Source organism: Neodiprion virginianus, chromosome 2 (assembly GCF_021901495.1).
Source record: "Neodiprion virginianus isolate iyNeoVirg1 chromosome 2, iyNeoVirg1.1, whole genome shotgun sequence".
Classification (NCBI taxonomy): Eukaryota; Metazoa; Arthropoda; class Insecta; order Hymenoptera; family Diprionidae; genus Neodiprion; species Neodiprion virginianus.
The window spans coordinates 36,494,953-36,508,100 of NC_060878.1; the positions used below are offsets into that span (position 1 = coordinate 36,494,953).

The window sequence follows — 13,148 nt, forward strand, 5'->3', positions numbered from 1 at the left end:
GGTTTACTCTGCGCTATCAGCTGTCACAGCCATTAAAAACGCGGTATATTAATAGACGCTGATGGCATTAACTTGCGGTGCGCGCAACTGCGGGCTGCAAACGCGCGGAATACCAGGAAGCACTTTGGGCCCGGTGGCTATTTATAATCGCAGATTATGATGCCGTCGACGGACGGTTCGGATTAACGATCAAATGGCAGCCTCCGCAGATGGCCGCCAAGACCCCGGTTGTTAAACCGTGTACAACGGGCCGCGATTGTGCGTCTTTTTCACTTCGCTGGGACCCGTTTCATTTCACCCTAGGTTAGTCCGGTCGGAGTGTAGTATACATTTGAGATTGCAATTTTTCCGATACCGCTATTTCATTTTTCTGATAGTTGGGAGGGGTCATTGGTAATCCGAATCGATAATTTCGACCGCGGCCTTCAACTAAAAAGAAATTTAATTGCCTACTATTTTGGTAATTGCAATTTTTTTTATCTACCATCGATGTCACGCTACTCAAATCGTAAACTGCAGGCGAAAATTGACAGTCGACGAAACAATTTTTTAATATCAATTAACTACCGCAGGTGTTCCACGTAAAAGTGTACACAATATGCATCCATGCACATACATGCATTTATGTAAAGATACACGTAACGTATTACCGAAAATGCATATCACATCGTCATACCGTACGGCACGTGATGTAAATTTTTCGAATTAACATAACCTCTGATTTCGTGGAATTAAAAACCCAAAAAATATATATATATATAAACCGTCGAACCGTTATCACGTTAGGTAGACCGTGAAAGGCCTGAACTCAGTATCAGCGCCTCAAAACTCGACGTAAACTCGGTATTAATATCATCTCGAATTCCTCTGTATTATACGTTAAGCTCGCGGAATTTCATCTCCTGCGTGAGCAAAATTGTTTGAAAATTTCGCCTCCTCGTCCGACAAGGTTTAATTACACTTGGGTAAAATATACCTGTGTGAGAAGGTGTCGCATTACGAGTAAGGTACAAGCGTCTTTGAGAATCTAAATGCGAGATGAGATTTGAGCCTGTTAAATTAACGCATAGCTTCGTCGTCGCGAATGCGTTAAGCCGGATTCACACTGTGATCCGTATAAAGCAAATTGCGACGAATACACGGGGGATGTTAGTATGTCTGACCGATTTCTGCGAGCAATTAACTGACCCTTCTAACTCATCGTAGCCTCTATCAGCGGCGACGGGAAACAAAGGATGACACGCGTCTCCGCTACAGACACCCACGTAGTCTGCGAATAATTATTACACAGTGCGGAGCGAGCTTAACTAACTCGGCATGCCGGATCAAGAGCAACTCGTCAAGAAACCCGCAATTTCAAGCCCCCGTAAACCGGGAGGCAGTGCGCAGGGCATCGCCCCTATTCCCGATAACGATCTTTCTTTCAATAAGCTCCAGGGTTCAATCAGTCGGACTCCATTTCAGAACCATTAATCTTCCGGTGTACTGACGGTTGATGAGGAGGATAAAAAAAAAAATCAATTGAAAAAAATATAGTAAAAAAGAAATGCTCCATTTTCAAAGTTTATCGCGGTGTAATTCACCGTACCTACCTACGCAAGATCGTGTATCATCCATCAAAGTATTCGTGTAACGAAATCAAATTCGACGAATTGATCAATTGTACAAGAAAAACGTGATGCTAAACCGTAACTCGAAATTCCTGACGAAATTGGACAAGAGATTACACCTGCGCCGGCTGCATACCTAAGTTAAATTTCAAACAATGGAACGGGCATCGCAGAGTGTATCCGTTTCATACCCATCGTCCACCGCTCTAATTGTCCATATACAGACTCGGATAACCCAACGAACGAGGAGCACGCAAAGCAAAAGTAAAACGATCGGACGAGAAGAGCTCGCGGCATCTTCCGCTTCCCCGTTTCCAGTTTCCATCTTCCGTTTTTCGAAATTTTGTACACGTCCTCGGGCTTTTTCCGCAGGGGAGGGGGAAGGCAGCGAAGCGCATCCGCGCACAATGATATTGAATATCCCGCAGCGCGGTTGAGAATCGGATAGGTATCGAGTGAATCCGGTAGCATCGTCTGGCGGGTCAGCGGAGTGCGAAGTGCAGGTAAAGCTCACAGACGAGCTGCATCGTCGGGCGTTGAAACGGGGAGTAGCAATTTACTGGTTAACAAAGAACCGTGCAACGGCGGAGAGAATTTCGGAGGGTAGCTGGAAGGGCGCGGAGCGAGACGGGCAGGAGGACGAGGGCCTGGCCTTTCTCGGAAGAGGCTGCGATCAGCGGTTGGACCGAGTCCGGAGGGTGGAACGCGGACTTCCAGGAAAACTGCGCCGGCGTCGAGCCGGGATTGTGCCGGTTGCATAGGCGTGGCACCGAAATACGGGGGGAGATTTCGCATCGCGGGTAAAAGGCGAGGGCCTCGATTCGCGACGAGTGCAACCCTGCGTCGTCGTCGAGGTTAGGAACCGGCCCTGATCGCCGAATGCGAGAATCTCTGCGCGGCGTGGAGGCCTTCCTGAAACCGGGTTGACGGAATCCGGATTCCGGGATCCGAAGGGTAAGATCCGCGAAATTCGCACGCCTGGGGAAATTTGGTAGGAGAGGAGTGTCTACGCCAATGGAGTTTCGGCTCTCTGCCTCCGGGAATCGCGGAACCGAGTTCTCGCGCTCTGGTAGCAGCGAAATAAGCTGACAGCAGCTCTCAGGAGTTTGGTTCTTCTCGCTAGATGCGCCAGATATTGTACTCGTGGTACCTTTGCTCGGAAATTTTCGCTGCCTTCTTCTCAATACTCGCCCTGGGAGTTTCGTCAACAATGCCGCGTCGTTATTTCGTCTACGGGGGAGGTCGACTGCCGTCACTCCGGGTGTCACGTCTGTATAGCGTATACCTCGAGCTTTTTTTTTTTCGTTACTACGGGAAATTTCACACCGATTGCGCTTTGTCTAATTTCATGCCAGGCTCTTCCTCGAAACACGTGATCAAGATTATGTTGCAAATAATTTTTCAGTTTTTCTCATTCTGCCAAACTTTGCGAATGATATATATATATAACTTGACAAATGGTATTAATATACAATATCTACGCTCCGTTAGAGTCAGCGTCAAATATTTCCGAGAGAATTTTTAAAACACCTCGCGCGAGTGTTCGTAGTTTCAGCATGCAATAAAGTTCAGTGACGCGTGAGCTTTTTCGCCGCGCCGTTTGACAGTCTTTTTACCGTAAGAATTAGTGTAAATGGGCAAAGCTGAGTGTATGTCAATCTATAAAAACCTTTCGAATTTACCTTCGACGTTAGAAATTAAATGATCGAATAATTATTTTTCATGGAAAAGCATCGCGGACCGTACTTCGGTCTCTTTGCCTGTCGGATCCTTCGATATATCGATTTCAATTAATTAATGGTCTCTGCTCGTTTACTCCGACAAATTGTAAGGTGTATTTATAAAAATCACGGTTTATTCCCAGTGCCCTGAGACGGACTTTACTGCTTTTCGCACTCGTATATTCGCTTCGTTCTTCAACTCGGTATTAATTGCTCAAGGCAATCTGTGCAAGCGCACGATAGTCGGAGTGTCGCAATATCGACATTGAATTTATGCCGATCAGGGTGAGCGGTATTACACATACCTACGTATAACGTGTACGGTTTGCACAGTACACTTCGCAAGACATCTTATAATTGCGTTGCGACCCGCGGTGCGTCTCTTGCATCTTGTTTGAAAAACAAACTCTACAGATTGACGGAGAAAACACTGGAGCGGGCTAACGACGTAACCAAACCACTGGCAGATCATCATCCTTGTAACGTTCCACGGGATAAGAACTAAAATTAATTCCTCAATCCCCGATCTACTTCTTTATTTTCGTCTAGATCTTCGCTTCGTCGAGAAGAAGAAGGAAGACGAAGAAGAAGAAGAATAAGGAGAGAATTCTGGGAAGGATCTTAGCCCGTAGCAATCTTCCTGCAGGGTAACGATCTTCATCTTTTCAATCTCTTTTTCTCTTTCTCTCTTTCGCTCGTATTTCTCATTTTTTATTTATTTGTTTAACTTTTATTTTTTTATTCCTCCCGTCTCACCGTCTCTCGTCAGCTCAGCAGAAATTCGGGACTATATTATAACAGTACATGTTACATTGTTACAGGATTTTTCGCATTTACCTGGACATTGTTGTTATTATTATTATACCTCCGAGAAATGCAATTCGCTTTGAGAATGAAAGCGTCCATATTTTTCCCAAATCTTTCTTCTTTTCAGGTTTCACAATGCTTAAGCCAGGTAATTTTCGGGGAAAAAGGGTACAGCTTTGTGAAAGTAGGAGGGGTATTAGGATTTTAATATTTTTTCGTAGTACTGACGCTCTTGAAAAACGGGTTGTTAGAAACTTGCTGGAAGCATGAAAATAATCAATTTAAAAGAATATTCGACTCTTATCTGCCTGGTGGTTGTTCGTTCCCGATTGAATTCTGATTGGATTCTGATTAACTGTTGGCCGAAGTAGGTATTCGGATTGTTTACTTGACGCTTATAAGTTTTGGTAAAAATCTTGACACTATGTTCAGCCGATTCCTTTAATAGTGGACTTTCTTGAGATAATTTCCCGAAAACAGAATTTCAACTTCAAAGAGCGCTTTTTGACTCTGGTATTACAAGAAACGTTTCATTTCACGTGAATCGAATCTAAGAGAATTGCTAAAATACCAGAATCAAACTTCGAATCACAATTCAAAATGGGTATTAAATTGAACATTTATTGATATTGATGTTTTTTATTTAAAACCCGTAACGAAAGGAAAAATTATTCTTCAAATTGCGTACGGAAAAAGTTTTTAAAAATCGGTCGATGCGTTCCGATTTTATTCACGTTTTAAATCAGACCGGTTTCTTTTTCGCCCACTCTGCATGTGTAAAAGTTTCAAGAAAGTTGTCAAGTTATAACCAAGCCGAGAATCCAGATATTATTTCAGGCCTCCTTTCCGTCCAGTTTGCGCGGTTAGCAAAAAACTTTTAATAATTTAATGGAGCGTGTCGTGATGCTGTGCATACGTTATAGATAGTAGATCTGTGTAACAAATACACGCATACGATATACAGATTTGTTTTCAAATTAGCGACGACATCTGACGTCTGTATGAATGGATTGTATATATATATATACATGACTACGAGGTACCAACAAATATGATGATCTGCAAAATGAGACTATTTTTCTTCAACTTGTTTTGCATTCTGATATCATCAAGCATGTGTATAATTAAAACACCGTATCCGTTATCTGCAGAGATACAAACCACGTATCTCTCCAACTCCCGATTATACGTATTATATTATACTAGCTGGGTTATATGCAAATGTATCATACACATACATGTAAGAAACAATCGTTTCGATACATCGCTGCATCGACCGGCACTGCAGCCACCAAATAACGGAAAATGATTACCTATCTAATTTCACGATATTACCGGCATGTAGAGTCGAGCTTGAGAATATTGATTCCCGTTTCCATGCCACATTATAGACAGGATATTTGCGAGCCAGTCATTACCACTGCTGCAGAACTTGATATGGTCCCAAATATTATTATTATTCTCATCACTAGTATCATTATTATCATTATAGGGGAGCTGTGCGAAACTTAATTATATTTCTCGGGGCTCATCGGTTCGTCAACCCCCGGCAATGTTCCCCGAATCGCCGATGCGGCCGAATTCTATTCGGACTACCCATACGTATGTGCCTTTGTATATAAAGTTGCGGCGAAAACTTTTGAATTGGCTCCGTTCGGTCTGGCTGGGATTTCTAAAGCGGCTTTCTCCGCGTACCGGGGCCAGATGTTGACGGTTTTATTCTCACACAGGTATACACGCAATATATCCACCTATAATACGGTACGGTTTCGACTCGCTTTAGAGGTACATACCGCAAAAACCGTACCTGATGAACTAGTTAAAATTTACCTAAACTTGGATCACCTTCGTCCCGATGAAAACCGCGAGTATCCGTAAAAAATTTCTCGCCAAATTACCACAATTCGTCAGTTTCGTCTACGACTATGCCTAAAGGTATACATGATACATAATATAAATTCGAAATGGGATATCCGCCGCGTTATGCCGTGTACAGAAATATTTTCACGGTATATTAATCCATCTGGTGCAATGCACGGTTCGTTGTGCCCGAGACGGTTTCGTCGATTAGATAATTTGATAACAAATGTATACATCGATACATATTTATACCTGTAATATACAACTTGCGGCTCGAACATGCCTCTTGGCCAATTGTACAAATAGGCCAGTTTTGAAAGTAGCCGCCTTGCTTGCGCGCGAGAGTCTAATAACTCGTAACTGTTTTCCCGGTAACAATTCTACACAACAGGTATCCACACACAATATCCCTAGGGTAAAAAACGTCTCGCAATCGAGTCTCTCCCCCTCTCGCCCCGCTGCAATTTTATTGTTATAATTTTGTAATCTCCCTGCTGCATTGTCAGCGTACATACACGTACATACGTACATAGAGTGCAGTGAATACGTATTACGCACGATGTTAAGTCTCGCCCACGTGTTCATACGTTCACTCTGGTATATTTATAAACCGTGCCGAGCGCAGAGATTCGTGCCGATAATAAACCCATATGCACGCGTAATCCGCGTTACAACGCTTTCGCCAATCTCTCAACAAATCGGAATCGGAACGTTATTCCGAGAAAGGTCGTGACCCCGGGTTCTCGAGGCTGGAAATCGGAGCGGAAATCGCTCCTCGGTTACCTTCGCGCATTCGCGGACATTTGTATATGCATAAAGATATTAAGCACATACGGTATAGAAGGCGACAAACTTTTCACGCGGGAGATATTTTTCACCTGTACAAGTTGAACCGAGCCTCCTCAACCGGCATCCTACGATGTCCCGTATTGTTATGCAACACGGTTGCCCGCAACCGACGAATCGTTTCCTGTGTTGTTTTTATTCTGAAAACAATCGCGAGCGCTTCTATATCGGCGCTGCCGGCTGCCGTCGTCGACAGCGCGTAACAACTTCGGACCTGTTCGATCGGACAACAAAGAGTCAAGCGAGAGAGAGAGAGAGAGAGAGAGAGAGAGAGAGAGAGAGAGAGAGAGAGAGATACAGAGAGAGATAAAGAGATAAAAAGAGACAGAGAGAGCGAGCATGCTGGCTGCGGTTGTGCGTGAACGAAAACTCGATCCAACGAGGTTGGATTGATTCGCCGAGGAAACGGACCGAGCGCAAGGGGTTAAAAAGTAAGGAAGGTAGAATGTTTTTGAAAAGTGTTTTTTTACGAGATCGAGAAGCTCACCTCCTTCGTCTCGTCCGGAAGCGAACACCTCTCTCGTATCCATCGACCGACGCTGAGGATGAAGGTTCGTCGTTGTTTCGAGGCATCCAGGAATCGCGCTCCTTTCACTCGCGTTAATTGTTGCTCCCACGTTCCTGTGTGTATTGCGAACGGTCGATAACCTCGCGACCCTCGCGAACGATCGTTCAACTCCACGTTTAACCGAGAAATATATTATTACGTATTTCGGGAAAACCCCTGGGCATCCACCGAATGGTCGACACACACGCTGAGCACGTCTCGACAGACTACTTGCTCAATGCTTTAAGCACGCTGCTCTCATCGTTCCTGACAAATCCTACCGGCAGAGAGCGCTACCACCTGGCGGCCCTTTACACCCCACACCTTTGCGTTCTCATTGTCAGATTCGCGCGACCAGCAACGTGAAAAAAAGTTTGCCTACTTTCCCTTTCACCGATCTCGTATCTTGAGATATGAAAAACTTGAAATTCCGGGTCACAGAGCGACCCAAAGACCAACGAACAAACGCAATTTCGAGTACAATTTTTAAAAGTAACTGTATACATTGTGACCAGTAGCTATTAATTAGTTATACGTAGTCATAAGGTAGACCACAAAACGTACTTGGGTTCATGTTAAAAATTTTTTCCCGAAACAATTTCATACAATGTTATACTAGGTGTACCATATAAGCAAAACAATCAATACTTCCCTAACAAATATCACGTTACATACAAACTTTGTGTCAAGTTCAAAGGACAGGTATCAAGATAATATGTACAATCCGTTGTAAAACAGAAAAATTTCAAACAATAAAAAAACTAACGAACTTGAACCTTTCTTTCACTCCACTCTAAGCTTTTCTACTTTGGTTTATCTGGAATTTTTACACCGCTCATCAAGTCATTACACCTCGAACGCAACCGGGGCTTTAGTTTTACTAATGAGAGAACGTAAAACATCTCCCAACATTTTCCGACCGTCAATTTTACACCTTCAGGCCAAAGTATAGGTCATCCTACTCGTGTACCTATATATAATTCAATTTGCATGTACTGCAAGTACAAATTATTACCCGTAAGCTGTAGAGTAGCAACGTGGGTAGGAAAATAGTTTTTTCTTCATACCTCGGTCGAAAGTACGCATTTTCGTCCCCAGTTTGGAGGAGGGAAATAGATTTTCGCACCTTGCTAATACGTCGCACGCGCCATCTGTGTCGCGGGAGGAGAATCAAACGATATATTTCTAAACTCTGACGCGTTAGATCATGGAAATGCCGGTGTAAATTCGATACGAAACGCGAAGCTCTTATTATGACAGTGAAATAGTACGTACAACAGCAAATGCGTCAGAGTGTGATAAGCTGTATGCGTACATTTATAGAAATTATTACGAAAATTACACTGGTTACTTACTCGTAACGCGACGGATCGAATTAAGCAATTGGTTTGCTTGGATGCGTTACTTACTGGTGATTACGATTTCGGCCGTGTATTGACTGTAAAAATGTACGAATAAGGCATTTCAATGCGTCCCAATTACAAAAAGCAGTTTCTATACGTTAAACATTTCATTACAACACTCGATGAGATTGTTTTTCTACATATCCACACATTTATCGGACTCTGCAGATGTTTTTTCTTACACTTCTGATTTATTTATTATATTGTGCAACGACTAATCGTGAGAAATATTTTTCATCTTCCTCCCAGCTGCTTCGGGTTAACTTTTTGATCCGTAAAACAAAAACTATTATTCTACTCTCGTCTTGAATAAAAATAGCGCGGAACTGCAGCTGTTGACATCGCGGATTGCAAACTGCATCACTTCAACTACATTATACACGTATGTATATAAGTTGAATCGTGTCGTACATACTTTCACCGCAAGAATTGCACTCATCCCACAAATCGCCGAGAGGATTTTCATGTCCTTATTTTCTTCCGCTCTGTAACCTGGATATGGAATCTGTACAGCCATTATCATTTTTTCATTTTGCAAATCGATGCTACTCAAACTGCGACAAAATCAAAACATCTTCAGCCCCGAATTCCTTATACCTATGAAAACCTCGCAAGTAGCACACGATGTTATTATTATTGTTATTGGATTATTTTAACAACTGTTTTACACGACATAAAATTGTGAAATCGCATTTCATCGCACGGTTGTTTAGAAGAAATTCAGCTGACGCAAACGAGACGCAAAAGAAGCGTGTCACTTATATATTGGTACATTATGTATGAATACAAGTAAGTGGGAAGATTAATATTGAAATAAAACGATTCCGATTGGTAATTTAAGCGCGTATACAGCTATTATGTATAATGTTTTCTTGTACCGGCTGGCAACACTTTTCGGTTTTATATAATTTTAATTAAGATTTTCAATGTCAACAGCGACATCGTCAGTGCCGAATACATACATGACACGTACCCATAGCTTACAATATACCCAGGTATATGTGAATTTATGCAGTTAATTATCCCCGTGATTAAGCCGCGAAGACGTTAATTCGTTGTAGCAATCCGACGCCTTGCCCACAGAAATGTTTTCCCCTCATCGTCTGTAACAGCGTATATAATCACTGTGACATCTGCATTGCTGTTCAAATTTCGCTTCATAAAAAATGCAATGCAATACTTTGAGGTACTTTTCGGCTTGCGAATGATTCACGCCGAGAGTTAAAACGGGCGGAAAAAACGAACCGCCTCACTTTTCCTCATAATTATTCCTGCCACATTGAAATACGAAGGGATAAAAAATATCCTGCCGAGATCGCGGCCGCAAAAGGAATGAAGAGAAATATGAAAATTAACCGACAGTTATCGCGGTGTTGTACGCTTATCGCGGCATGCCGCTACATAATACCTGGAAATTCGCGTAACACGGTTTATCAGCGATTGTCGTTAATGGCCAAGCACACACGCTGAGCGACTTGGATGTGAGATTTTTGTGTAACCCAAGTTCCTACATCACGCTTCCGTGATCAAACTAACCCGACGAAATCTCGTCATACAATCTTTTCGACCAACTCTGCGTATCGTTAATCTAAATACTTGTTCCGTGATGTACTGCAGCGGTAAACAAATTCCAACTCCACAAGTTCACCGTTCCTGATCTGAATGATATACATATATATTCGGTCGTGAGCATGGAACGATTCCATTTTTACTCGAGGTTATGAAACGAATGTGGTCGAAAATTTCTTACAAACTCAAGGTCAATAATATTAACATACATTTCTGACGCGAATTTTAATGTCATATAACATGCATATTTTTCACCCAGAAGATTATCTTGTGAAATAGTAATTACGGTCGCAACTTATAATTATGAGATCGAGTGAATTTCGAAGGGAATATTTTCACGAATCAAATTACCTTACCCGGTCGGATTTTTCGTAGAGGGTTATCGGTATCTGAGAGGTTGTATTAACGTGAGTATACCTATACATCGGAATTCAATCATGGTTGGCACGTATTGAGAAGTTTGAAATTCCCGCCAAAATTTCGTACCGACATAATTACGGTAAAATTATTCCAAGCGACCCTTTTGATTATAACATAAAAGGGTTCTCGGGTGTGAAAGTCGACAATTAACAGGTGCGTAATTTGTTTGAAAGCGTGGCATTGCCCGTTCTCTTCTTGTTAACCAAGATTACGATCGGGTAAAGCCGGTGAATCGAGGCGAAATGAAAAGCAGGAAAAATACGACATCTGTCTGGGAAATTAAAGAGCATTAAAATGTAAGCCTTTCAAAGAATTCCGTCACGTATATTATTTATTTATAGATAACGCTATAAAGCTTTTCATAATCACACCCAACACTCTACAAGAATGTACAATTTTCTCGGTGACTGTGTTTTTACACCTCAAAGGGATCCCTGCGTATTTAGCAAGATCCAGCCGAAGAATACCTGAACGTTTAAAAAACATATTCAACGCGGTAGTTCTCAGAAAACAACAGAGCAAAGTTCAAAGAGTATGAAGTAATATATTATACTTCTTAATACCTACTTTTTTATGCTGATTTATTTATTTTTTTTCTGTTCCTTACGATCATCAAGCAATACGTGAATTACAATAATTTATGTAGAAATATTAATGATATGGGTAACATGGCAAGGAGCAACGATATTTGAAATTCGCTTAGTGCATAATATTATTCCTTTTGTATGACTAACTACTTTATTTTACGTCAGTAATACAAGTTTATGCAATGCCGTGAACTTGAAATTCGATCTTTGATCTGCGATTTGGAAATGGTAAAATTATTCTGCCGGTCGAAATGCAAAAGTGAATTTTCGTTTACATTCAGCTCTCCGATATGTGTTAAATATGGGAAATCGTAAATTACAATTCTTATTTTTCTTAGTAATGAAATCTCTTCAAAGTTTGGGAAATAAGAAGAAGTAGGATTATCCCCGTGGGTTGACAAATGATTAAGAAAGGTTCGGAAAAATAATGGAGACGCTCAAACATCTGCAGCTAGTTTCACATTCGATTTTGGATTATTGTACGCCAATGCAGCTGAAATTAGATTATTTTTGCATTTTATCATCAACTTTTCGAACTATTCTTACACGGATAGTATCAGATCTTTGGGTCACGGATTCTACTGAAACTTCTAGGAGTGTTTCTTTACCCCAAAATATGAAGCTTCTGATGCGTCATTTCATCCCTTGGGCCGTTTTTCACTTCGATTAAAATTGATTATATCGACAGTGTAACGACGAGTGAAATGACCTGATAAACGGAACCTGTTGCATATTTTTCCCTGAAATGTTAATTTGCATTGTCCTCTATTGAAGTTTCGACAACAAGTTCTCATACATTGAAGTGTGAACGGATAAATTACCGTTACTTCAGACCCACGGTAAAGTTTAAACCGAGAATTTCCGAAAACCTGACACGATTACTCAGAAAACGTAAGAATTGTAAAATTTAATCCGTGTCAAAAAAATAGGACAAAAGTCTCCGTACAGCGGATCCGCATAAAAATTGTCTAATTTCGAAGCGTCGCGCGTCGATTCGTTGATCCTCGGAAGGTTTTCCACCTCGATAAAAAATAGTGATTAAAGTTCAACAAACAATCGGCTACAACACAAAGTGTTCACGTACACGCGTGTATGTGGATTATTACGCGAAGCGAGCCTTCGCCGCATCAGTTAAAAGCTTATAATCAAGCGATTTCTCGGAAGCTTAAATCACAATGAAAAGCATTATTCAAATGATTCCTCGGATCTGCGCCGAAGGCGATGTCGTGTCTTTGTTGCGTCGGCGAGGTGCAGCGCGTGCTTCTCGGAGACGAGGCTGTAGCCTCGCTGCAGCACCCGGTGCACACTGCGGCTGTTCGAGGAGGCGCAGGTGGGGCGGTTCGGGGCCTCGGACCCGCTTTGCTTCTTCTGGGACCCTCGACGTCGCCTCTTTTCTCCGTACCGCAGCTGCCCTCGATTAACCGAGCCGTTCCTCTAATAAATTTCGCTTCCACCCCGATTGTCGATAAAGCCGGGCATCAAACTTCAATTCACGGAACTCGTATTTCCGTTTTTGCCTCCAAGTACACGTCCCATACACGTATACACGCACACTCCTTCGTATATGAATTTTAATTATCATATACTTTTCTTCTTTTTTTTTTCAGAAACCAGAATGATATCTCGCATATTAATTTTCCTTGTTGAGCCGTGAACCATGTTCTAAAAGCTCCGTACACGCGTGGGCGATGTAAAAATGTACGCAAAGATGGGTTGCATTTTTTTGTCATCCTCGAGTACGCACGTACAATAGTAACATGTATAAGTATACGCGCTTT

The 13,148-nt window shown here is 42.0% G+C and overlaps 1 protein-coding gene across 3 annotated transcripts in view; it reads right to left on the reverse strand.

Annotated features, from left to right (window-relative positions):
* Nucleotides 1–13,148, reverse strand: part of LOC124297077 (intraflagellar transport protein 56) — a 64,770-nt gene that overhangs the window by 26,501 nt on the left and 25,121 nt on the right. Inside the window, exon 1 of one of the 3 annotated variants that reach the window (XM_046747692.1) lies at nt 7,332–7,621. The exons of the other annotated variants lie outside the window; for them this stretch is intronic. The gene's annotated coding sequence lies outside the window, so the exon portion shown is untranslated. Of the gene's footprint in view, nt 1–7,331; nt 7,622–13,148 lie in introns of those variants that run through there. 3 annotated transcript variants of the gene reach the window in all.